The 26,185-nt window shown below is 36.0% G+C and overlaps 1 long non-coding RNA gene across 1 annotated transcript; it reads right to left on the reverse strand.

The window, feature by feature from the left end:
* Positions 1-8,210: 8,210 nt before the first annotated feature.
* Positions 8,211-24,749, reverse strand: LOC113055259 (uncharacterized). The gene is made up of 4 exons (XR_003277508.1): positions 24,598-24,749; positions 23,452-23,537; positions 8,654-8,721; positions 8,211-8,528 (listed from the first exon to the last, which is right to left on the reverse strand). It is a non-coding gene; the product is annotated as an uncharacterized LOC113055259 (long non-coding RNA).
* Between the last annotated feature and the right edge of the window lie 1,436 nt (positions 24,750-26,185).

Below are 26,185 nucleotides of genomic sequence, written 5' to 3' on the forward strand. Positions count from 1 at the left end.
CTTGTCATCCACTTCACGTATTTAAAAATCTATATGATGTTTTTCTGGCCGTGAGATGCAAAGGAGTTTCCATTTAATGAAAGTGGATGGTGGTCATGGCTATCAAACAAGATTTTCAGCGAATAACAACTTAGACTTCAGCCTGTTCCTCACACAATGGCATACAGTGAATGAGTTGTATGGTCTACTTTTATGATGCTTTATAGTAATTTTTGCTGTTTTAAACAGAACTGAATCAACAATGAACTGATTTTAACTGAATAGAGATCAGAATTAACTTATGTTTGAATCACTGAATTATTATTTAGCTGTTTATCAATCAGCTTTGAAACAATCTGTATTGTATAAAGGGCTATTTTTTTCCCAATGTATGGAGAAGAACAGCATGAGCATTCTTCAGAATATCTCTTTTTTTGTTCTGTAGAAGAAATAAAGTCATACACATTTGGCAGGTGGGCAAATTCATTGTTAAAGGGTTTACTATAAGTATATAAACAAAGGTGATGGAACTAATCATTCCGTCATTTTTGTAAAGTGATCTTAGAACAGTGCTTCTGTGAGACTAAAAGTGGGGAAAACCTCCAGAGGATACAGACAACAAGGGATAGGAGCTGCACTCAGAAATGCGAGAGAGAGACTACTATGGAGTCCAACTGCCATGTGGAAATAAGCAATTCACTTACTGACAGTGAAGTGTAAAGTTCACAGTGCTAGTGTTGGCCCATCTGCCGGTTACGCATCAGAGAGTTTTATCTGTGACGAGACCACAGAGACCATCTTTCTTTGTGCTTGTTCCATCCTTCTTGCTGACTTGCTCTTGTTATCTATCGCTTTTATTCTTTCACATTTTTCACATCTCTCTTACCTTGGCTTTGCCGTTCTTGTTTTATAGTTTTCTTGGTTTCTACTCAGATTTTGTAAAAACTATTTTAAATATGATCTGCTTATAAACATGGTATCATGCACACCATTTATTTCCTGAAGCTTGAGATTATATTAATAATTAATGTTTAAATGTCACCTAGAGACTTTTGTATATGTATACAGACATTTAATATATAAATGGAATACAACATATGAATATAATATAATAATTATGAAAAATTTTATTGAACCATGGTAAAAGACATTTCCCAAAATGCTCTTATTTTTAAGTCTTCAAGATGGAGCCAAACAACAAGTTTATTAGAATTTTATTAGACAATTTCAATATGTTCTTTTCCATTATGTTGGACTAATGAAATTCCCTTTTTGTTTCTTTGAACAATTGCAATTCCTCTACCTGTCATTCCGATTCAAATTCCAATTCAACATCCCGTGGAGCATGTGGCCAGCTAAATTAAAACTCATGAAATGAAAGAGAATCAGTTGTTAAATTCTGAGTTTTGCACAACCCTGTATAAAAATACAGGAGACATTTGACCGGCTGCCACACGGGACTCACTGAAATCCAATTTCACATAAACAGATGTCATATATCAGAGAGTGAGTGAAAGAGAAAGAGAGAGAGAGAGTGGGACAGGAGGGAATTAAAGAGCGAAGAAGCTTGCAATAAGAGCCAACTGGTTTTCCGTCTGCCCTGAGAACAAAGAGTCATCTGCGGCCTGCTCTGCAAGACAGACAGACTCTTCCTCTTTTGTTTTCTTTTATTTTATGAAGTGTGGATTCCATCCCACAATCCCTCTAGCTGCATGTGTTGGGTGTGTATGCGTGTTTCTGTGTCAGAAAGCTTGGGAATGATTTAATCATGAGGAGGCAGCAGGAAGAGCCAGAGAGATGGAAGAGTGCTGAAACGCGACCCCTTTCAGACATCATTCCTCAAACAATGACCGACCCCCAGCCCCTCCCTCTCTCTCTCTTTCCCTGTACAGATGAGAAACAATGTAGAAGGCAATTTACCATGAATGCAATCATTTCAGCACTGAAAGGCTATTAAAATGGGCTCCTTCACTTCTGAGCAATTTATAGAAATTGGCGCACAATGCCAGCCTGTCAAATACAGCACTATTATTGGCTTCAAACAAGGCACTCGTGCTGATTTCAAAGTGAAATGTGTTATTATTTGAAACAATCAAAGAAAAAAGCTTTTCTCTCTATTGAAGTTTCTGATGGGGAGGGGGTTGGCATACAACATCAGCTAATGAGTGGCATTAGGGCAATGACAGCGGGGTGAACGTTTCATTTTGCAACGTAAATCAACAACTGCAATAAGTTTTCTGCAAATTGTATTGTCCTGGACCTCAAACAGAACATGTGGGTAAAAGTGTCCCCCTTCTTTACTTCAACTCATTCTATTTTAGTTGTACAGCTGAACATGGGATTTATATGTCTACATAATGTGAGTTAGAGTGAAAATGGAATAAAACTTCTTTCCTCAACTCCCTCTCTTTACAAACAATCAGCCACAGTCAATATTAAGGACACTTGAAGGTCAAACCTTTAAAAAAAAAAAAAAAAAAAAAAAAAAAAAAAGATTTCTGCACTCAGATATTAGAAAATCACTGCATTGACATGAAAAACATTGTTTTAAAATTCTAGGAGATATAGTCTGTTGCTCTAATAAAAAAATTGTGTCTTTTATTGTCCAGTCAAGTAAAGACAGAAGATACCGTGAGATTATGGTACTTTCCCATTTTTTGTACACTCTCAAAGAGACAAGATAATTTGAAAGCAGAGAAAATAAACACTTAACATGAATTTGTCCTGAATCACTCACAGCGTTCAAATGTGTGAAACAGATGTGCACGCAGAGACTCCGGGAGACATTTCAGTCTGTATAATCATTATCAGACGACTGTGAGCTTGCTCATTTCCAAGCAGCACAACAAGGTTTGGAGGCGCGAGCTGTCAGACTGATATTTATGAAGAATACACAGCTAATTTGAACTTTGCAGAGGTCAGAGAGCCATATCAAAGTTAACTGAATATGTGATTATAAATGCAGTGAGGGTTAATGTTAACTGATGTTTGTGTCTGACATGAATCATACTAGCAACGTGATTTCTCTCTTTTTCTTCTCCTCATTTGTCCACAAACTCTTTATGTATCTGATGTCACTATCCATCCATCTAAAACGCTTTTGGATGGTTCACTTCACACAAATATTCACTGCACTGGATCAGAGCTCATTAAAGTGAGGTTAAACTCGATTCGGGTTTGCACTACAAAGGCTCAAATCATTCGGATGCAAATAAATGCAAGAGCGAGATAAAAAGAAAGAAATCACTTCAAAGTAAGTCTGCATGTGTGTATGCGTGTGTGTTTGTGTCTGGATAACCATTCCCTCTGGTGCTTAATCAACAGGTTATCCCAAAATCCTCTCCCCAGGCTCTTGGCCTCATTGCCAGCGATTACACTGCTAATTTACACCACTTGGAACAAAGACTGGAGCACACACACACACACATGCAGTGTAAGAGAGACAACTGAAACATGTTTTACATTTTCCTTCTCACAAGCAACTTCAAATTTAACAGCCATCTGTTGGTGCAAAAAACATATGTGTGTCAATAAAAATATAGGAATAATACTAAAAGCAAAATATTTAATTTGATCATAATATTAAACTTAAAATAAGTAGTCTGAGTGTTAAAATCAGCCTTGTTACTGTGGTTGGTAGCATGATACTAACCCACAGTTTGGCAAAAACGGCACACTTTGAGGCACACCTCAAAGAATAATAATAATATTAATAATAATGGATTACAAAAATTTTATATTTATATACTTATTAATAATACTAAACACAATATGTATTTTTATCTATTAAAAATTATTTCAGTTGACAGGAATAAAAAAGGTTTTACAGTAAAAGTGTTGCCAACATTAGTATTATAAAATAATATATATATATATATATATATATATATATATATATATATATATATATATATATATATATATATATATATATATATATATATATACAAATAAAAAGATTACCATTTAAAAAAAATTACATTTTCTTTAGTAAAATATAAATCACTGGTTAAACCAAAACAGTCTATATACTTTTATTTAAATTATGTTCATTATATATATTTTTTTAGCTTTAATCTTTTAATTAATTAAATTCTTTATATCTAATGATATAACTATCATTTATAAATACAGGACAAAATATTAGCAATAAATACTGAAAAAATAACTTAAACTTTACTGAACTTACAATCCAGACTCACCCAAAGAATACCTTATCAGTTATAAAAGAGTTTAGGCAAACGACCACAAAAACGTTTTGTTATCATTATTAATAAAAAAAAAAAAAAAAAAAAAAAACGCTTTAAGTGGAGTATTACACAGGCTACCATCCTTTAAAATTATTAAGAAACAGCTTATGCACATGGCCACCAAATCTTTTGTATGTCCTTAGACTCTGAGGCATAAACAAGTTTAAGTGGAGAAATGTACAGACCACCAAAATTATTCAGCATTATATACAAACCACTTGTGCTCTTGAACGGGTGGGCAAGTTTGCTTAACTTCTATTGCTCTTCTGAGAATCTTTTTAAAGAAATAAGGTGGTCTAATAAGATGTGACTTTTAATAAAGCACACACACACACACACACAAAAATCTGTTTGGCGTGAAGCTCAGAGCCTGGGACTAATACCATCTGCTTACAGCCCACAGACCAAACATTTACATCACTGCTTTGGATAACAGGCTTAAATAGACCATCTTAAATGTAGAACAAGTCTACAGAGGGAACGAACAGGAGAGGGAACGAATGAGAGACAACTTGTAGCAGAAAGAAGGAACACGCAAACCCATAATAATTTATCTAAGAAGCATTACATCAACAGTATTCCTGCATGTCATTCCAAACACAAACAGTTTTCACTGGTGGTTCTGCGAGAAGCAACAACACTTCAACAGAGGTGAAGAATATACTGTATGTACCTCTCACAGGAGCACATTGTCTGGCATGTACTACCGTAGCATATGGGAGATGTGTCAAGTCCAACACAAATCACAAAGTGTTTCAGTATCCACTGCCAAGCTCTCAGTTACTCCTCGTTTCAGGGATTTGAACTATGCTCATAATTAAGAGAGGAGACTTCCAGGCCTGGTGGGACTGCACTCAATTACCTAATTTGATTTGAAACATTAGCTGGACTGGTTTTCAAATTCATTTTTATTTCTGTGAAAATCTGAACACAGATAACAGCCAACAAAAAGTTAGCTTACTCTCCTGCAGATAGGCTATACGAACTCTTCATGACAGTCAGACATGACTCAAATCATGTGCTTGAAGAGAGCAGAGAGATCTGACTGAATAAAGCAAATCAAGTCATCAAGAGGAAGCTGATTGTGATGAATAGGTGCAGCAATCAGCAGCACTCATGGCAAGTCTGTCAGGAGGCTGTCAGCATCATTCATGTTCAGCTCGACCTTTGCTGTTGGTTTGGATCTTCTGTCATGGTAACACGAGCAAGCAGGTAAAATTACATGGTTTTTCACCTATAAAGAACAAGTTACATAAAACAGATTATCATAGACTCTGATGATAGACTAATTCTAATTTAGCTGCAAAGCAATCAAAATAACACTTGTATGAGGTAATTAATGAATATGGATGGAAATGTATTGATCACAGGATATAAACACAGAATGGAATTAACTGCAGTAAAAATATTTAAATATTACTTCAATTAAAATGAACTGCTTTCTATTGAATTAAGATGCAATTTATTCCTGTGATGACAAAGTTGAATTTTCAGCAGCCATTTCTCCAGTCTTGCTGATTTGTTGCTCAAGAACCATTTATTATCAATATCATTGTCGAAAAAAGTCATGCTGTTTAATGTTTTTGGTGGAAACCTTGATACTTTTTTTCAGGATTATTTGATGAATAGAAAGTTCACATGAAAAGCATTTATAGAAATCATTATAAAACAACATAGAAATCATTATACATTTTTATATCACTTTTGATATTTCTAATGTGTCCTTGCTGAATAAATGTATTCACTTTGTTCAAAGACATTAATTTTGACCCCAAACTTTTGAAAGGTTATGTATATGCTGACATACTCCTAAATGTTGACAAAACTGAGACACACATACACTTTCTCTTCCTAAAATACACACTTACTATCAACACAGACTTTACAAATGTATTAAACAAAAGTGGAAATCCACATAATATGCTTAATAATGATACAATCAGCCTCCTTATGCAGATTACACATGAACCATGGCTTCTATTTTAGTTAGCGAATTTTGGTTTCCAAAAATAGTTGAAAGTTTTGCTGTCAGAGGGTATGATCTAAACTCTAGACCTATCAAAGCCTGACGTCAAAGCCTCTTCAAGGTTGCAAAAACTCTGATGCATACACCCAGCTTTGATCAGTGTAGAACAGAACACACAATCTCACTCTGACAACAGGAGGTTATTTTAAAAGATAATCCTAGGGGTTTTTCACATTTGCAAACATCCAGTTGAGACAAACTGAGAATTATAAGTATCATACAAAGGTGTCATTCACGAAATAGCATCATTAGATCATCAGAAGGTTGTTATGAAGAACGGCATTGCCTCTTGTTGATACTTTATGACCATAACCATCTTCTTGGCTCATGCTGGAGAGAATTATGTGTGATTTTTGATGACACAATGGACAGGAGACAAAGCCGGAGGTCTCAGCTCTCACTTCACTTGTAATAGGCACTGGAAAATACATTATAACAGTTTATTTCCTCTTTACAAATGGGGCAATATTAATTTATTTCATAAAATCTCCCCATAGATAGTTTTAGCATATGGAATGTCCCTTACTGGATCACAAGTGCTCCATAAAGACTAACCCCAGTGGATCCAGGCCTGTCCGAATGTGTGTGTGTGTGTGTCGTCATGGCAGGCCTATTGTATTTGCGCAGTAAGGCCTGTCAGCTCTACAGTCAATTGTCTGCTGTCATTAATCAAGTCAGACTCTCCATTGCCTTCGGCTAATATATGTACTAGATCTCAGCGGCTAACACAGTCACTGCATTACAATGACCTGGGCTTCAAGGAGAATTTACAAAAACTCTGCAAGTGAAAGTCCCCCCTTTGATTTATGTCTAATTCACATCCTGATTTTAACCATAAACTGAACCTATACTATGAATGTGAACTGATAAAACAGAACATAATTTGGTAATGTCTTATTGCAGAAAGGTCTTTTTATCTAACTTTGGCTAAGTCAGCATTTTTCTTCATTAGATACGATATTACAATCTACCACCTTACCACTTCAAGTGTAGCAGCAAAAATAACTTTAAAGAGCACTCTTTAGATTTACTCCAAGAATTCATCTTCAATTATACTGATCCTGAACACGTGTTTTTAGTAAACATGATACTTTATAGTACGCTATTGAAGTGTTAACTTTCAGTGCATGGAAACAACATCAAATATTCTACTTGCTGTGTATATTCATTATTCATACTAAAGGTGCACAGCTTGCAAGTGTGCTAGCATTTACAATTCAAACAAGGTATTGGGAGGGACTGATGGCAAGGTGAAGTTGCAGTCTATGGCAACCTAACAGCAAGAGATGGACAGAGAGAAATAATGAGCCTGTCCTCCAACAAAAAACGACTGTATAGGTCGTTTGTGCAAGCACCTTATTACGACCTATATTTAAGTTTTAAAGTAAAAAAAAAAAATAATGACAGTATTGCGTTGTGTCTGTCGTCATGAAATGACGTATAACGTCATTACCAATCAAAACGCACGTTTATTTAAATACAATGTGTGGGTTTTTTACACCGATCTCACAGTATTTCCTACATATTTTACTAGGTGGCTTATTCGTTCGAATGAACACACCTTACCCCTCCCCTAAACCTAACCCTCACAGAAATCATGCTAAATTATGATTTATTTAGCACATTCATTTTCGTGCACATCCGTTCCCTGGGATCGAACACATGATGGCAAGATTACATATCAAGGTATAACACAATAATCTACTAACTGAGCTACACGAAACGAAAATAAGGGTGCAAATAAAAGAGTACAAAACATTAAACGACCTTATAGGGACGAATTGTAGTATGCGCTCTAATGGGATTTAGACAAATGACCTATACGAGCGTATTGGTTGGAGGACAGGTTGTCATCGTCCATAGCCTCACAGGACATTCACTCATAGAAGAGCAAACTGATCCCAGACATCCCAGCCAGCAGACCGGGTAACATATGACTAGATAATCGGAATGTTGCACTTTCAAATTTCCAGTCAGCGTGCAGGAGCCCCCCAGTGCACATGCAGACTACACCCAAATCCACCAGCATGGTTACACCCGTAAACACAAATGCAAACACATGGTGCAAATGGTAAGCGTTTGCCTCAGGGCAGGAAAGCAGGATCACCCAGCATCTGCTGAGTCTACTAATCCACACACACATACATACAATAACCTGCACTGGAGAAGAAAGTGCAAATGTCATCTGATGGAGAAACAAGAGCTCAATCTTATCCCATGCCTGTCTCACTCCCCATGGAACCATAATTCAGATCTGCTCGCTGTGTAAGAGACTAGAAGAAAGACAAAAGCACGCAGAGGAAATAGAGGATTAAGTGGCATAGATCTCCTTCAAGAGGCAAGAAAATAAAAGTACCTCTCCAAAGCAGGAGAGAGTCAGCTGAGAGATTCACTCAACATGTTTGAGCATGAGTAGGCTCTCCTTTAGACAAATGGGTTGATCATTGTAAGAAGATGACAGACTTCCTGGAATGCAAAAACAACACTCAGACACGTTAAATAATGGAGGATGTTGTCTATAAATGAGGACAAACCATACTGCTTTGTAAAACCTTTTGATATCGTACATCCCACAATAAAAACACAACAGATTTTGTCACAGTTATGAAACTGGGAGTCTTAGACATCGATGTTTATGTTCTTATTCGGAAAAATAAAAGGAATGTTAAATTGTAAGATAATTATATTTACTAAAAAGTAAACTAAATTCGCAAATGAGGATGGCCCCAAATGTCCCTAAAGGGAAGTTTTGTTACGTTTAGCTAACCTCCAGGGACATTTTTTCTCCCAAAGTATAGCTAAGTATAGATATAATTAGGTGCCTAATGAACACTAGCTGACTAAAAGCTGGCAAATGAAGATACATTTTCTTTGTTTTTCAAATGAAGCAATTACTAACCCTTATCCAAACTGTAATCTGAACCCCAAAACAGCTCTAAGCATTTAAAACTTAAAGATTCTAGGCCTGGTTACACAGACAGGGCTTAGACTATGCCAGGATTAGGACATAATTCAATTACATTAAAGTAATTTTTATAAAAGTTTCTTTCAGCTGAAACAGCTCAGACTTAGAATTTAGTCTGGCATCAGACTTAAGACTTGTCCGTGAAACCAGGGGCTATAGTGGGTTTTACCAAAGAACCAGTTTTGCATTTAAAATATATAACAAGAATTACATATATATATATATAAATACTAACTTTTATAATTATTTCAGCTCAAAATGTTATTAATGTTGAACTTTTAGTTTTCTTAAATGCAACAGTCGACCTTGTCATGTTTTGATATCGTATACCCATTCATATGTGGCCCAAAGTGTCTCTTTTTCAGATTTAGCTAACTTCTGGGGATAATTATGTCCCCAAACGATCCAGTAGTGCTTGAAAGTCTGTGTACCCTATAGAATTTGCTCTATTTCTGAATAAATATGACCCAAAAGATCATCAGATCCTGAAAGTCCTGAAAGTTGGCAAAGAAAATAAAATCAAACTAACAAACAAAATATATACTTTAAGCATACAAAAGCATGTAAATCTTTGTTTTCAGAACCTGGTCTGACCACCGTTTGCAGCAATAACTGCAGCTAAATGTATCTGCACAATGGCTTGTTGGAATTTTAGCCCATTTCTCAGCTCTGTGATGTTGGTGGGTTTCCTCCTTTGAACTGCTTGCTGAAGTTCTTGTGAAGTTGTCCTTCCACAACATTTCAATTGGATTAATTATTCTAAAACATTAACTTTGATCTTCTTTAACCGTTTTTGGTAGAACCATTTTTGGAAGAGTCTTGTCTTGTCTTTCTCCATGACCCACATTCTCTTGAGATTCAGTTTTCAGACAGTCCTGACATTCTCCTTCAGAGTTTGCTGGTTTTATTCATTGTACTGTTTGACCCTCTGATTTGTCCACATGCTCTTTTCCAAATTCAGAATGGCAGCATTGTTATTTTTGGAGAGCAGTGGCATTCTCCTTGCAACTCTGCCATGGACACCATGGACACCATGGTTGCTCAGTGTTCTTTTGATGGTGGACTCATGAATATTAACATTAGCCAATGTGAGAAAGGCCTTTATTGAATGTTCTTTGCTGGCCAACCAGTAAAGGGGAGGGTAACAATGGTCTTGAATTTCCTCCATTTGTACACAAATTGTTTGAATCTGGATTTGTGGTGTCCAAACTCTTTAGAGATAGTTTTGTAACCTTTCCAGTCCGATCCAATCTTGAATTGAGGGCGAATGAGGGGGGACAGCATCCCCCTGGTTGAAAAAAATTACAAAATGCATTGCCTTGGTAAAACCACCATCCCCCCTTACCATCCCCTTTAGATTAATAAAGTGTATTATGTAAAACTTATCATGCAAATAATAAAACAATCTCTACTTTATGATAATTCACAAAGTAAATAGTTTAAGCTTAATGGTTCAAGTGCAACTTTTGAAGTTCTTTAAAAAGATGACAACAGAAAAGGTATGATTTTTCCTTGATTATAATAAAGACACTCCCGACATAATGTTATTGTGCTGTATGTGGGACTATGAGGGATTGAGAGACAATAGTAGAGCTGACATTATAGACTTTAAAAAACACGTCTTGAGAGTCCAAAAGCATGATTAAGCCTGTTAGAATATAGACAGAATGTCCTTATAATTCAATCAATAAAAAAATACCCATGCATGAGTTTTTACGTTTTTATATTCATTGCACAAGCAATGTACTGTTCTGAATATTAGCACATGTGTGGGAGCACAAATGTGCTATTCAGTTCATACAGCTGTGCATAGCAACAGTGTTTGGGTCCTTAAATTGATCTGATTCAACAGTCCATTGAGATGGACTCACTTGTATCATTTTGAATTGAATCAGCTGTTTTGAACGAATTGTTTAATTTATTAAAACATGAAATTGCTGCCAACTACTTGTTTATGTGACAGGCCTAAACCAGACAAGGTGCCAAGCACTACCAGCACAAAAACACAAAACTCCTCCATTTCAGGCACTGGTTCACGGCGCTGTTGATGTATGACGCTGCTGATGTGTTTTCTGGTGTGCCAAATAAAAAGGTAACACGTCAGCAGCGTTGAACTTCAACAGTCACAGTAGTCGCACTCACAACAGACACGGAAGAGAAGACAATGCTAAATAAAGTCGTTGTTCTTGCTATTTTTGGACCAAAATGTATTTTCGATGCTTCAACAAATTCTAACTGACCCTCTGATGTCACATGGACTACTTTGATGATGTTTTTATTACCTTTCTGGACATGGACAGTATACCGTACATACATTTTCACTGGAGGGACCGAAAGCTCTCAGACTAAATCTAAAATATCTTAAACGGTGTTCTGAAGATGAACGGAGGTCTTACGGGTTTGGAACGACATTCGACATTTGGAGTCATTAAACAACGTTTGGAGTCATTAATAACATAATTTTAATATTTGGGTGAACTAACTCTTTAATTCTAGCTCGTACCTAAACTTAATAACTACCTTATTAACTATTAATAAGCCGCAAATAAGGAGTTTGCATCATTAGGCTTTACTTCCTCTGAGTATAGGAGACTGGAATGCTTTTATAATGCAGGGCATCTGCATCTGTCATTTGCGAAGCTGTTTCACAGTAACACTTCAAAGACTTTAAGGAATAGGTCATCCAAAAATTAAAGGTCTGTGACCATTTACCTGTGCACTTTCGTGGCTTTCTAAACTCATTATTTTTTTCCATTGAACAGAAATGCAAAACTTTCAATTTTAAGGGGAATTATCTCAAATGTCATCATTGCAGCAAAAAGTATTTAATTTAGATTCTAAAATGCACATTTAGAGGCATAATATTGCACAGTGCATAACTCTGTCTAATGTGAGTATGCCTGAGCAAAAGAATTGTTCCTTTTACAAATGACTAGAAAAAAATGTGGATCTCAAATCTTCTTTGTCAAATTCAGCTTTTGCAGCTGGATAGATAAAACATGCAGTTGCTGATCTGAAGCTCACAGCCAGAAAATCAATGTAATTATTGGCCTGTAGTGACTTATTACTCCGTGATGTCATCGACAGGACGTGTGAAAATTTAACAAAACTAGTCAAAACAAATTTCAATGCTTTCAAGTTCAAAATCAGTGACTATTGCATTTTGTTCGAGCTACAAATATATCATATCAAGAGATGAATAGCTTTCAGCCTTTGAAAAATGCATGACCTTGTGCATGTTTCGTATTTCTGAGGCACGTGCTCACAAAACTGCCAAATCTAAGACTCACCTTAGGTCACTAAGTGAAGGCTATCTGCATTCTCTTGAGCCTAGGATTCTTTTGAAATGATCCTCACACAAGTTTATTTACATTACCAATAATCTCTGTTAAAAATGCTCTTCTAAAATGAATGGAAAGAGGCCACATCTGGTTTTGATTTTACACTCGTTGTATGTTTGGGTGGGGATGTCAGATCTTAACAGCTGGCGACTTAAAGCATGAAAAAGGAAGGTGGATTATTCCTCTTAAAACTTTTCATTGGCTCATTGTCCAAAAGTAGAATATTATTCAATGATTTCAAACAATTAGGACTGTCAGGGACGTTAAGAATGCTATGAGATTTTGGCTGAGATTTTCCACAGTTTATCTCGGCTTTTGGGTTTAAAAGATGGCCTATCTTCAAAACAGCTGTCAAAAACATGGAGAGATGAAACTGAAGGAGAGAGGATCCTCCTCAGATTGTTTGTTCATGTCTCGGGGGTGTCGTGTTTGATTTTGGACCACTCTCACCCTCATTCGTTTGCCTTCTAGTGTGGTTGTCACAGCACCAAAGGAGTGGGAATAGTACCATCACCCTGGAAACCGGCGCCTAGAAACACGTCTTTTTATATGACTCACTGAGAAAAAGACAGCATTTCGAATGAGAGTTGCTTCTTACATTTATGTTTCTTACATTTGAGAAAATGTTCCTTCCATTTAGCTACTCTTGGTTAAATTCACAAAAGCTTGGATGTGTTCAGTCCAACCGTCTGTCCTATAATAATTTAAACACATCCTTTAAATAAAAATGCCTTTTTACAGATATAATTATCTAAGGTGAGTGATATGCACTTACAGTTTATAATGTATTAGTACACTAGGTTATCAAAATCAATATACAGGATTAACAAGATCCTGTTCAGTTCAGATAAAAGGCAAAACATGCATTTGAGTGTGTGTACGTGCGAGTTAAACTCACATGAGAGCGCCCGTTCTGTGATCAGAGGAAATTGGAACTACTTCCTATTTCCTGTGCTTTCCTTTCAGATGGAATGATAGGCAGCGGCAGAAAGGCCATGACTGCTTTCCAGTCATCCGTGAAATGCTGTGCAGGTTATGTACTGTACATATGCATGCATATGCTAAAACACATGCATATAGGGACATAGCTGTAATTTATATATTAATTCTCTCTTCACCTACTAAATGGCTGAGATTTATTTTGTCACAGAGAGATTATTCAGATAAATCTGAGCATCCTCTCTTCTATTCCTTTAGAACTCATATTTATGTTCACCCAGGCACCTAAAATAGTAACTACCGATATGTATGATTAGGTAAACTGTCAATCCATCAGCATTAAAACAAAACTGATCTATAATAAAAGCTGATTTCGGCCCCAACACTAGATTGTCAAGTTTTAAATGTGTTCTTTTATTAAGGATAACATCCAAGGGTCTGTAGAAGTACTAAACAAATGCAATGGTGCCCTCTGTTGACAAAATAAAGTTACAGTAACCAAATATTTCAGGGACAACAACCATCTAGTCTTATATATTCTAAAGTGTATCATAACATAATTTTTTAATTTTTGTAGACTACTATTAAATTAACTGGAAATGTGTGGTTATATTGAGAAATTTTATTTTTCAAATGCATTTAATACAAATAATGTTAATAGTATACAAATTTAAATTATCCTACTTAATCATCCTTACTAAAATATAGCTGTTAAGTCAAGCACTTTTTTCAACTAGACATTAAATTTAACTTTAATTAAATTGTTTAAGTGTTTAAAAGTGTTTAAAAGCCTTTCAATTCTGTCATACAGTTTTTACTTATATTGTTGCAATTGGCCCTCACCTCACAGCCGTGATCCAATCACGTTTTCCAGAAGCAGCAGCAGTTAGTCACATGTATCCATTTAAAGCTCATTCACAACAGAGCAGTTTGCACACAGATGCAGTTTCTAATGAATGACAGCCATCTGAGAGCTAAGGAAAGAAAAGACGGTGATGGAATAGAGTAGAGAAGAGACAGAACATTAAGTTGAGAGATCAATAAAAGTTTCAATTTGCAGCCTCGAGAACAACCCACACTACTGCAGAGGTGGTGTAAAAGTTCTCAATGTAAGTGAGAGACAGATGACAAAGTGTGTGTGAGTAAGTGAGTGAGTGAGTGAGTGAGTGAGTGATTGAGTGAGAGTGTGAGAGATAGAGAGAGAGAGCGAGAGAGAGAGGAAAGAAAAAAAACTGAATCAAAGGACAGTTTGAAGTGCTGCAGGGAGCCGTGCAGATATCTGCGGTTCACAGGCTGTTTGAATGTTTGTGGGTGTATGCGTGTATATGTGCACATGTATATAAAATACTACAGTGGACATAGCCCTGTTTTCCACACTTCACAATTAACATCCACTGGACACTGGAGACACAAGGATAAAGTCTACCCAATCCTAAGTGCATTCAAAGAGCCTTTCTTTCCTATAGCTCTCTGGTAGGGTTACAGATCAGCAGTGTCACAGAGACACGTCGCCAGCAGCCGTTTGTTCTCTCCATCTTGAGATGCAGAGAACAGTGTACAATGAAGAAGAATTAGTATGGAGCCAAAATCCGATTGTACACAGTACTAATACCTCAAGAAATCTTAATAGCCCAATGTGGGTGGGTGCTTATAAATTGCCCTAGGCAAGATAAAACACACACATATATATATATATATATATATATATATATATATATATATATATATATATATATATATATATATGTGTGTGTGTGTGTGTGTGTGTGTGTGTGTGTGTGTTACCAATTTTAAATCCAAATCCGTTAAATACATATATAATACCAGTCAAAGTATTTATTAAATTGATCGAAAGTGGCAGTACAGACATATACAATGTTACAAAATATTTACATAAAAAGTTTTTCATATTAATAATAATAAGAACCATTATTAAAAATTAAGTTCCCATAAAAATAATAGAGCATATAATAATATACTACAATAATAGAGTATAAATCAACATATTAGAATGATTTTCCTGATAGATCATGTGACACTGAAGTATGAAGTAATGGCTGCTGAAAATTCAGCTTTGTCATTACAGGAATAAATTACATTTCAAAACAGTTCATTTAAATTGTAATAATATCTCACAACATTACTGTTTGTATTATAGTTCTGATCAAATAAATACAGGTAATGCAGCTCAAATAAATGCGAAAAATGTTTTTTGGTAAACGTAAGAGATTTCTTTCAAAAACATTAAAGAAATAGGAATTATTCCAAACCTTTGACCAGTAGTGTATTCATACATATATTAAATTTCATCTTTTTATTTATCTGGAAAAAAGAAAAAAAAAGAGCAGTTTTGAAATATGATGGAATAGGCGTGATCTCTAAATATTACAACTTAATAAAAATGTGGAAAAATGCTTTAAAAAAACAGAAACAGAACAGAAATGACCCTTGTGGTCCTATAATTCTAATGATATATAAAAAATAGTGCTGTTTGTTGTTTAATACATGGATATTAAGGGGAAAGTAATTTAGAAGAGCTTTCAGAAATGAGCTTTTAATGCCTGCTGCAGATGGAAGACAAAACACCAAATAAGGACTAAATGAATTTTTAATGTAGCATTTGACACGCACACATTCCATGCATTTATTCTATCACTTAGCTGGGTGTGGATTCCAGTGGCACTGTGAGGTTCTTGTGTAAGTTAATTAGCTGTGATAAAGACATGATCTGGGTATTTAGCAGCTGCAGCTGGTCTTGTCTGGTCGCATGAATACTGTGCATTTTCACTTGGCTTAACTATACATCTCTCTCTCTCTCTCTGATTACAAAAAATATGAATACAATTTCAAAAGCTTAATAATGAGTAATCACTGTCTTCAAGCTCAATGGTATTTGAATGTACTTGCATAACAATCAACTTAGCCTCAGTTTGTTGAGTTTGCCACGGTTCTGCTGAGTGGCATTTGATTTGAGTTTGAGGGGTTTTTTTTGTGAATGACGTAAAACAAAATACTAGAAAACAAGTATAAACTTTTAAATGACCGACTGTAATTTAACAGCACTGGTATTACATCAGCAGACTCAATGAATGTAATGCTTTGTGTGATTGGACAAGACTGCTGAAAAACATTATTTTGTTAACAAAGACCTATATGATGACATAACTACAATTAAGCATGCTGAAAAGCAAAAAAAAAGAGTGAATCGAAGGCAATGTGACACCAGTATCAGGCTCCATCCTGTCATCATGCGCTCTCTCTCTCTCTTACACACATTATAATAGGAAAGTGAAAACCAAGCTCACCATGGTAAAGATGGAGTACCCAAAAGCTGGCACATACACACACACAGACACACACACACAGACACACACTCTCCTCTGTAATCATTAGCACAGCTTAAGAGACAAAGAAAACATTCTCCACTTACACCCACTCCTTTGCATCTGCTAGGTGTAAAATATGAAGGGGCAATAAAAACAAAACCCTAGAGATGTTCTTTTTCTTCCTGTGACACAAATGCATGTTCAAATTCATCTTTTCAAAAGGAAAGCTCTTGATACGAAACTCCTCATGCCAGAGAAGCTCTCCATAAATGAGCACTATGTCTGATGTTAAGACATGGCCTCTTACGTCAGTCTTGACCAACCAAAGACTTCCAAACCCATATAAAATAGTAAAGCTTCGACTTAGATATTAACCTGAATGCCCATGGCTACTTTCACAAGCACTGAGCTGTGATTTGTGTATCCAGTGGGTCTCAGTCTGCATGCATGTGACCCACACCCCACCGTTTCCGTGACCACAATGGTAAACAAATGACCCTATCATTACACCCAATCAAAGTTAACCACATACACACGCAGTCATCGCAACCCCACAGTCAAAGCACTGTCTGAATCTGAATAGTCAACTTGTGAATCATCTGCATGGCTATACTGCAGCCCATCTATTTACACAGGCCCCAAAATATCAATCTTTGTTCAAAATAACCTCAAATGGCCACATAAGCAACAAAAGCTCATTTTAGCTCATTTAGCTGATGAGTGGACTAAGCATTAGCAGGCAACATAAATGCATCTGGTAAGCACGTCAAAGCACACTTGGAGCAGATATAGTGATTTCGTTCCATAAGAGGTGAAAGTGTTTTAGCAGCTCTGTAGGACTATGCTTACCTAAAAAAGGCCCAGTTGTTATGCTATTTTGCCCTCTTTGTATATGTCTAAAGAGCAGGGTGTCCCTCTCTTTTTCTCCTCCTCTGACTTACTGAAAAGGAGACTCCACTTTAAAGGCCCATTCAGTGTGCTAGACTGCCCTGATGGATTGGTTTGGCTGGGCCACTTGTTAACACACTGAAAGACACTGTTATGCAGATTGGAGCAGGTTACTGGGAGGACAGAGCCCAGCGGCTCTCACTTCAGCCACAACTGACTTTAGAGACATTTTGGTTGCACTTTATTTTACAGTATGTGTACTTACATGTACTTATAGTGTACTTATAGTGTGTTTATCTAAGAGAGTTCTGGTAATACAATGTAACTAGATTGGGTAGGGTTAGGTATAGGGGTAGGTTCAAGGTTAGTACCTAGTTATTACATAGTTATTGTAATTACAATAATAAGTACATAGTATGTACAGTACATGAGGACAGGACTGTAAAAAAAGTGCTACTGAGATTTTATACACTGCAAAATTAATTGCAATCAGTATTTTGTCTTGGTTATCATATTTACATATTCTTAAAACAAGGTAATTTTACTTTAGAAGCAAAATGTACATAATATTATGATTTTCAGAGCATATATCTTGTTTAAGTTTATTTTTGTTGGCAGTTTTGCTGGCTCTCTAACAGTTGTTCCAAATGGGAAACATTATTTACTCACATATTAAACCTTGGCAACATAAATATTTAATAATGAACAGACTCACAGTTCAGCTTTTAAGGGCTTCTTATTTTATATAATTTAATTACAAAATATTTTAAATGAACACCAATGAATTTGATAAAATAAAATAAAATAACTTATTAAAAGTGAACTAATCATCTTTATATTTCACATTTTGCAAAAACTAAAGAAAAGTGTGGAAACAAACCAAAATAAATAAGACTTTGGGGTATACTGTATACTGAAGAGTTGGTATAATAATAAAAACCACTGACAATGAAAACAGGTCTTTGATCATCATGAATGAGAATTTACAACCTAGAGTTACATGCCAACCTGAAGAAGTTGGTCATATAAGCCGGCTGATCAGATAGCAAATACTGAAAGCACTGAAACTAATAGGGGCGGTAATGAGACTCATTAACACAAAGAAATCAATCAAGCCAATGGCTCTCATAAATTATTCAACTCATCGTGTTACACATGCTACCATCTTGGTTCCTTCCTTCTACAGAGCATGCCCAATACAATAAAAATTTCACATAGACATAATGTCTGGTCCACAATGCAGTTTATTTTAGCCAAAAACTGCCTGAATGCCATGAAAAGAGACCAACCATGGGTAATTTTGTTTTTCCATGTAATTTAGGAATAAGTTAATAATAATTTGATTTCATCACAATAACAGACATGTATTATTAACCTGCTACTAAAATCCCTCAAGAAAAACTGAGCATTCAAAGATCTAATATTAGCCTTGTAAACTCTAGTTCCAGTCTAGTTCTTCCTCAAAAATGCTTATTGTTTAAAAAAGAAAAAAAAAGGAAAGACCATATTAATCCTGTAATATGGTCACCAGAATAAGCTATGAGCAAACTGCTAAAGCTGACCAGTGGTTAAATTACTCGAGTAGTTTTCTTAAGTACAGTCTAAGAGTAACTAATACAAAAATCCTTGAACAGACAATTCTGTTCATACCCCAGGATACCTCTTTTTGGTTTTATAAAATGGTGGAGTAGACGGGGGAAAAGATTCTGGCAGCAGATATTCAAACCATCTCATAAATATTTAGAGATTTATGAATATTTAAGGACATTTTAGGCATTGCAGATATTAAAAGTATTGAAATGTGAGTTGATGCATGGCCTTTTCGTTTTCATCAATTCATAAGTTCCCTGCTATACCCCACTGCTTTTAAGCAAAGTCCCTGTATGGCACATCAATTCTTTTAGGCGTTTTTAAGTAGACATAAAGTAGAGGTCTTATCTAGTTGCACACGAAAAGACCAAAATCTTTTCATTCCTACTTCCACCATCCATTTCATATCTTATGATTTATACTATTAATTTTCCAACAAATGGTGCATCTACATATTTTCCACACAGACTCCCAAGAATCCAGTTTGAAAATCGCAGAATGATCTAGCCAATGCACAATGTACTTAAACCTCTGACTAGATAAGAATAAGCATGGACACTTGGTTGTTCTGTCTTTGGTCAGATCATGGTCACATTTTACTTAAACTCTCTCTGTTTCTCGCTCTCTTTCACAAACACAACCACAAAGCTATCCAGAAAGCGATCTGCATCCAAATATGCCCTTTCACAGTCTTCATAAAAAATCTTTAGGAGTTACTGTTGTGTAAGAGACCCTATACTGTTCCATAGGTCTCCCACCACTCACACACAAAGACGGATACAAAGTACTTTTTTTACAAATGCCGCGTTTCCACCGAAATTACCCGGAACATTTGTACCAGGAACTTTTTTTCCCAGGAACTTTTTTCCCCCCAGACCTGTTGCTTTCTGCGGAATTATGTTATGTTTAACCACTAAAGAGACATCAGAGCCAGCGGCACATATCAGAAGATCTGTCCGAGATGAGGCTGCTCTCTGCGGATACATGAGGACTGAGCTTTCCGCTGATCGAGTGGAGCTCACCGTCTACGAGATCGGCGAAATACATTTTTAAATAGGCGCTGTCTTTATAAATAAACCATAGATTTGAGTTTTAAACAACTACATTCTCGCCTGAAATACTTTTAAAATTACATTTCATGACACAATAACAGTAATATTTGAAAATGATCCAAATAAATGGTGTTTGAACTCAACCAATGCTGCGTGAACTCAGATCGCTTTGGCTACTGTTATTTTCCCCTCAGTATATTTACAATAAAACTAAATAGGATATAAAATACCACTGCCTCCTTTCGTTTTCATTTAAACATAATAACAGCTGCAGAAATGTACTTAGTTCAGGGATATGTGTAATGTTATATACAGCCATTGCAATGAAACTAAATATTATATAGACTTGCCTTTTTTATTTTCATTTTAACATATAGATAAATTGAATACAGACCAAAGAAAACCTGTTAGATTTACCCCGCAGCTGAATTATATTTTATGTTTAACCACTGAAGAGACATCAGAGCCAGCGGCACATATCCGAGATGAGGCTGCTCTCTGCGGATACATGAGGACTGAGCTCCCGCTGATCGAGTGGAGCTCACCGTCTCTGAGATCGGCGAAACACATTTTTAAATAGGCGCTGTCTGTATAAATAAACCACAGATTTGAGTTTTAAACAACTACATTCTCGCCTGAAATACTTTTAAAATTACATTTCATGACACAATAACAGTAATATTTTGAAAATGTTGATTCGAATAAATGGTGGTTGAACTCAACCAATGCTGCGTGAACTCAACCAATCAGAATGTTTAGCGCCAAAGTCCCGCCCCCGAAAGTTCAGGAACTTTGAAAAAGTACCACCTCGCCAGCAGGGACTTTCTGAGGGGCATTTTTTTACCCGGAACTTTATTTAGTTCCTGGTTCCTGCGGTGGAAACACACCAAGTACCAGGCCAAAGTCCCTAGTTCCTGGGTAAAGTTCCTGCGGTGGAAACGCGGCTAAATATCCGTTTTAAGTTTGTTTGGAAGACCATTTAGTTTTATTGTAGCACTGCAAAAGGTAATTAAGGCCACATTCCAGAGCTGACTGTTGCCCCGTAATAGTTTACAGCAATGAGGGGTTCCTCTTACCCTCCATCCCAGCAACTCTGTTGACACTCATAAAAACACCAATGGCTTCTTTATAAAGCAGAGTAACTGAAAAACAGCCAGAAACACACCACACCATCAAAATCGTCCCAACAAGGTGCAAAAACCAAAAAGGTTTCCTAAAGGTGAAATACATGCGAAAAGTCTACACACTCCGCCAAAAAAACAAAACAAAAAAACAAGTTATTTGAGTTGATTTGATTCTTTAGATCTTGGTTAGATACACTACCAAAAGTGATTTTGAAAGTAGTGTCTTTATGATATCCAAATCTGAAATTATTTAATCAAAATACAGAAAAAACAGTAGTACTGTAAAATCTCAATAAATAAGAATGTCGTGGAAAAAGTTCATTTATTTCAGTAATTCAACTCAAATCGAGAAACTTGTGTATTAAATAAATTCAATGCACACCGAATGAAGTAGTTTAAGTCTTTTTTTTTTAATTCTGATGATTTTGTCTCAAATTTAATCTCAACAAATTAGAATACGTCATAAAAAAAAAAAAAAACATTTTTAGTGAATTGTTGGCCTTCTTGAAAGTATGTTCATTTACTGTACATGTACTCAATACTTGTACATGTACAGGTATGGAAGCCCAGGTTTCTTTGACAGTGGCCTTAAGCTCATCTGTATTTTTTGGTCTCTTGTATCTCATTTTCCTATTGACAATACCCCAGATTCTATATGGGGTTCAGTTCTGATGGGTTTACTGGCCAGTCAAGAACACCAATACCATAGTAATTTAAACAACATTTGTTGGTTTTAGCAGTGTGGGCAGGTGCCAAATCCTGCTGGAAAATGAAATCAGCATCTTCAAAAAGCTGGCTACGACCTTCTCTACCCTTCCTCCAGACTCTAGGACCTTGGTTTCCAAATGAAATACAAAACTTGCTCTCATCTGAAAAGAGGTTTGGACCACTGGGCAACAGTCCAGTTCTCCTTAGCCCAGGTAAGACCCCTCTGATGTTGTCTGTGGTTCAGCAAATTCCTTGACATGTCTGTGTGTGGTTGCTCTAGATGCCTTGACCCCAGCCTCTGTCCATTCTTGTGAAGTTCACTCAAATTCTTGAATCAGTTTTGCTTGACAATCCTCATAAGGCTCCGGTTCTCTCAGTTGGTTGTGCATCTTTTTCTTCCACACTTTTTCTTTCCACTCAACTTTCTGTTATCATGCTTGGATACAGCACTCTGTGAACAGCCAGCTTCTTTGGCAATGAATGTTTGTGAAGGGTGTCAATGATTGCCTAGTGAACCAAACTGAGAGACAATTTTGAAGGCTCAGGAAACCTTTGATTGGCATGTCATCATATTCTATTTTGTTGAGATAGTGAATTGGTGGGGTTTTGTTAAATGTGAGCCAAAATCTTCACAATTAAAAGAACCAAAGACTTAAACTACTTCAGTCTGTGTGCAGTGAATTTATTTTATACAAAATACATTTCTTAATTGTATTCATATTCTTTCATACTACACGTTACATTTATATTTCAGCAAATTCTAACCAATCATATTCTCTTCTTCACAGGGTGATCCAGCACAGCAGTTTATCCCACTCTTGAGCCAGAAACAAAATGTTGGCTTTTGGTCTCACCCAAGCAAATATGCAGCCTGAATGTCCAGGAAAGCATGAATAGCTAGCTTAGTGTATGCTGTTATCTTTACACATGCAGGTCCTGCAAATTGCCTGCTGGCTCAGACACACACTGTCAGCTCTATTCAGGTTCTATTGAATCCTCCTATGGCGACTCTATCTGAATGCAAAGAACCTATATATTTCCACTGAACATCCCAAGAGCTCAGAAATGCTGATGCCCTTCCAAACTAAGCGTATATGGCAACAAAATGCCAACTTTAACATTAAAAACCATGGTGAAGACTCTCTTGCACCAAAACCCGACTAGCAATATTAAGTCAAAAAACATCTCATTCTCCACGTAATACCTGATCATGTAATAAAATTTGAAAAAGCTTGTTTAGAACTAGCAAGATGGGGGTCTCACCTCCATTTATGCAGAACGAAGCCAGGACACTGCTCCCCACACATGCTACAAGGTTGTCCTCTTTCTAGATCATCAAGCACAGTGGGCTGCAGAGGTTGAGTAGAAAGCCAAGAATTACTTCACATAGAAACTTAAGTCATGCAATGCTTTGTGGAAAAGGTATTACTATATGAAAACTCACATTCACTTGCTGTAGTAGGCTACTTCTCTAAAAGGTACATTTGAGTTTTAAGGGTTTAAAAAGAATTCATTACTTGATAACATTTTACATGGCAGGTGTAAACAGTCGCATGACTAGTGTGGGTTATTTTAAGTTCATCCCTCTGAAAGATGTTTTGTAGGTGAATGCTCCATTAAAATAAACATTTTAAATGAGAAATAATACAACCAAAACTCCCATATTTAATATACATAATATTTATAGTGTTTATTATTAATGTAATTACTGATTAAACTCATTTAAGTCATGATCACAAGTTAACATTTCATCGTTTCATTTTCAACAATTGATTCAAATATTTTTTTTTTTTTTTACATTTTAAAGCATATACTTACATATAGTTATAAAAGCAATATATTTTTATTTCCAAATAACTGCCCCACAAAAAATAATACATTGTTATTTTATTGTTTACTTACTAGCAGTCTTTTCCAACAGGTTACTATTGTGAACAAGAATAAAACACTTCGCAAACTTTTATATATTTATAACTTCTTTTTTTTTCAGAAAAGACATGCAGTTTGTTTCATTCGGCTGTCCAAGTAAAACACGTTCTCACCCAGTACAATTCACACAGCAACACATCTGCAAAATACTGTCACATCATAACACTGATGTTAAACTTAAGAAAAAAATATCATTTGTTAATCTGACAATCAGATGCTTTAAAAATATATATATATTGTTTTACAACAATAAACACCAATCTGAGGCGTTTCAGGCTGAGGTATCAGACCTGTCTGATGTAGAACCGAGTATTTGTTGTTCATAACTTCACACATCACAGAGCGGCTCCTGCACGTTTCATCACATCTAGCCTTTTAATTTCCTTCCAAATAACTCACTACAAACAGACCCTTTCTTAAATGTCTTACTGATGCGCGTGAAGTCACACAAATGTAAACATCCCGTACCACTTTACTCACCAACCGACTGGAGTTTCTCTTCTTAAGGCTTCGAGCAAACATGACAGCGTGACGAATTGAATGCCAAAGCGTAGTGAAGCGGGTCACCGAGTCGATATGAGAGAGCACTGGCAGAAATGCTCATCCCCGCGCTCTCTCTCGGCTCTTTCAGTCCGTCCCATCAGTTTTGCTGCTGGCTTGTGATTGAAATTACTGCGTTAACGTTCCTGTGTTAAAGTGTGAGACCTTTTCTCCAATTGCAATTATATTAATCACAGATAGTATAATTGTTTCAAATGGAAGTTTTGAGTCTCTTTGTAGCCTACGATTGTTTTTAGACAAAAAATTTAAATTTGTGAATTGTTTCATTTGATATGTAATGTATACAAAGCATTGAAACTATAACGCTTTGTATACCAAAATTGTGGATGGTGAATTCTAACTTGTTTACCATTTTACATAATATATATATTTTTTAAGTTTATTTATAAATTGGCGATGGGTGATGATAATAATTCTGAAAAGGTTTGGATGTATAAACTTAAAATGGATAGGCCTATATGTTTAGGTTATAGCATATTGCTTGCAACACCTGTCTAATGCATGAACTGTTAAACATCATAAAATTGAAGTCCTTAGTCTTGTTATTTAGTAAGATGCACTTAGAGAAAAAGGAGATCAACAAATAAGGACACTTACAGAGACATTTCCTTGATCCTTGTGAAAAGTTCTTGGTTTTCAATATTCAAGTAAAGCTCAAAGAGCAAGCTCTGTATTTCTGTGTAGGAGTATGTGCAGTGAATGCCATACAATATGGATAGAAGAAAAGACTAAAAAGAGCTGTAAATACCTTACTCCAATTCACTACGAAGTTTTCTACAACTTTTGGTGTAGTCAACCTTTAACCTAATGTCAATAATAAAAGTTTGTGAAACAATACGATGAGTTTTGAATCACAGAATCTCCTCTGGCCAATCTTAACGCAGTCCGTTTCAATAGATGAGTCTGAAGAAACAAGTGAACTTGTAATTTAATAAACTAAAATTATTAACTATTTACTATATTGATCTGAGAAGAAATTAGGTACATTAACTAGCTCCTAGGTTTAATCAAAGACAGTGGCACTGAATCCAGCGGATGTCTCCTGCAGGTGTTTAGTGGAGATTGTGTAATAAGCCTGTGTGTCATCATGGTGACAGTAAACATGACCTTAAATGAGTTCTGGGTGATCCCACCCTCCCGTCACACAGCTTCTTCAGTTTCCCATCACACAGCCCCCCCCCCCCCCCCCCATACACACACACTAACACACTGGGACCTGCAGTTTAAATAAAGAACTGCTCTTACGTATCAGTAGCGCCACAAGGATGTGCTGTTTTCTTTCAAATCAAAGCATAAATACATGTAGAGACAGTGCATCCTTGTGGCGTGGCTGATACAGAAGTGCATAAGCAGTTTGAGTGATGGGGGAGACACAGAGGACATTGTTGACAAAGGAATAGTTGAATAAAGTAGTTATTTTAGTTATCTTTACTTACAAACATTGTTCTTGTCACTTCATAATGTTATGGTTGATGGCAAATTGACTATTCTGATTATGCTTTTCATA

Source organism: Carassius auratus, chromosome 36 (assembly GCF_003368295.1).
Source record: "Carassius auratus strain Wakin chromosome 36, ASM336829v1, whole genome shotgun sequence".
In the NCBI taxonomy this organism is placed as follows: domain Eukaryota; kingdom Metazoa; phylum Chordata; class Actinopteri; order Cypriniformes; family Cyprinidae; genus Carassius; species Carassius auratus.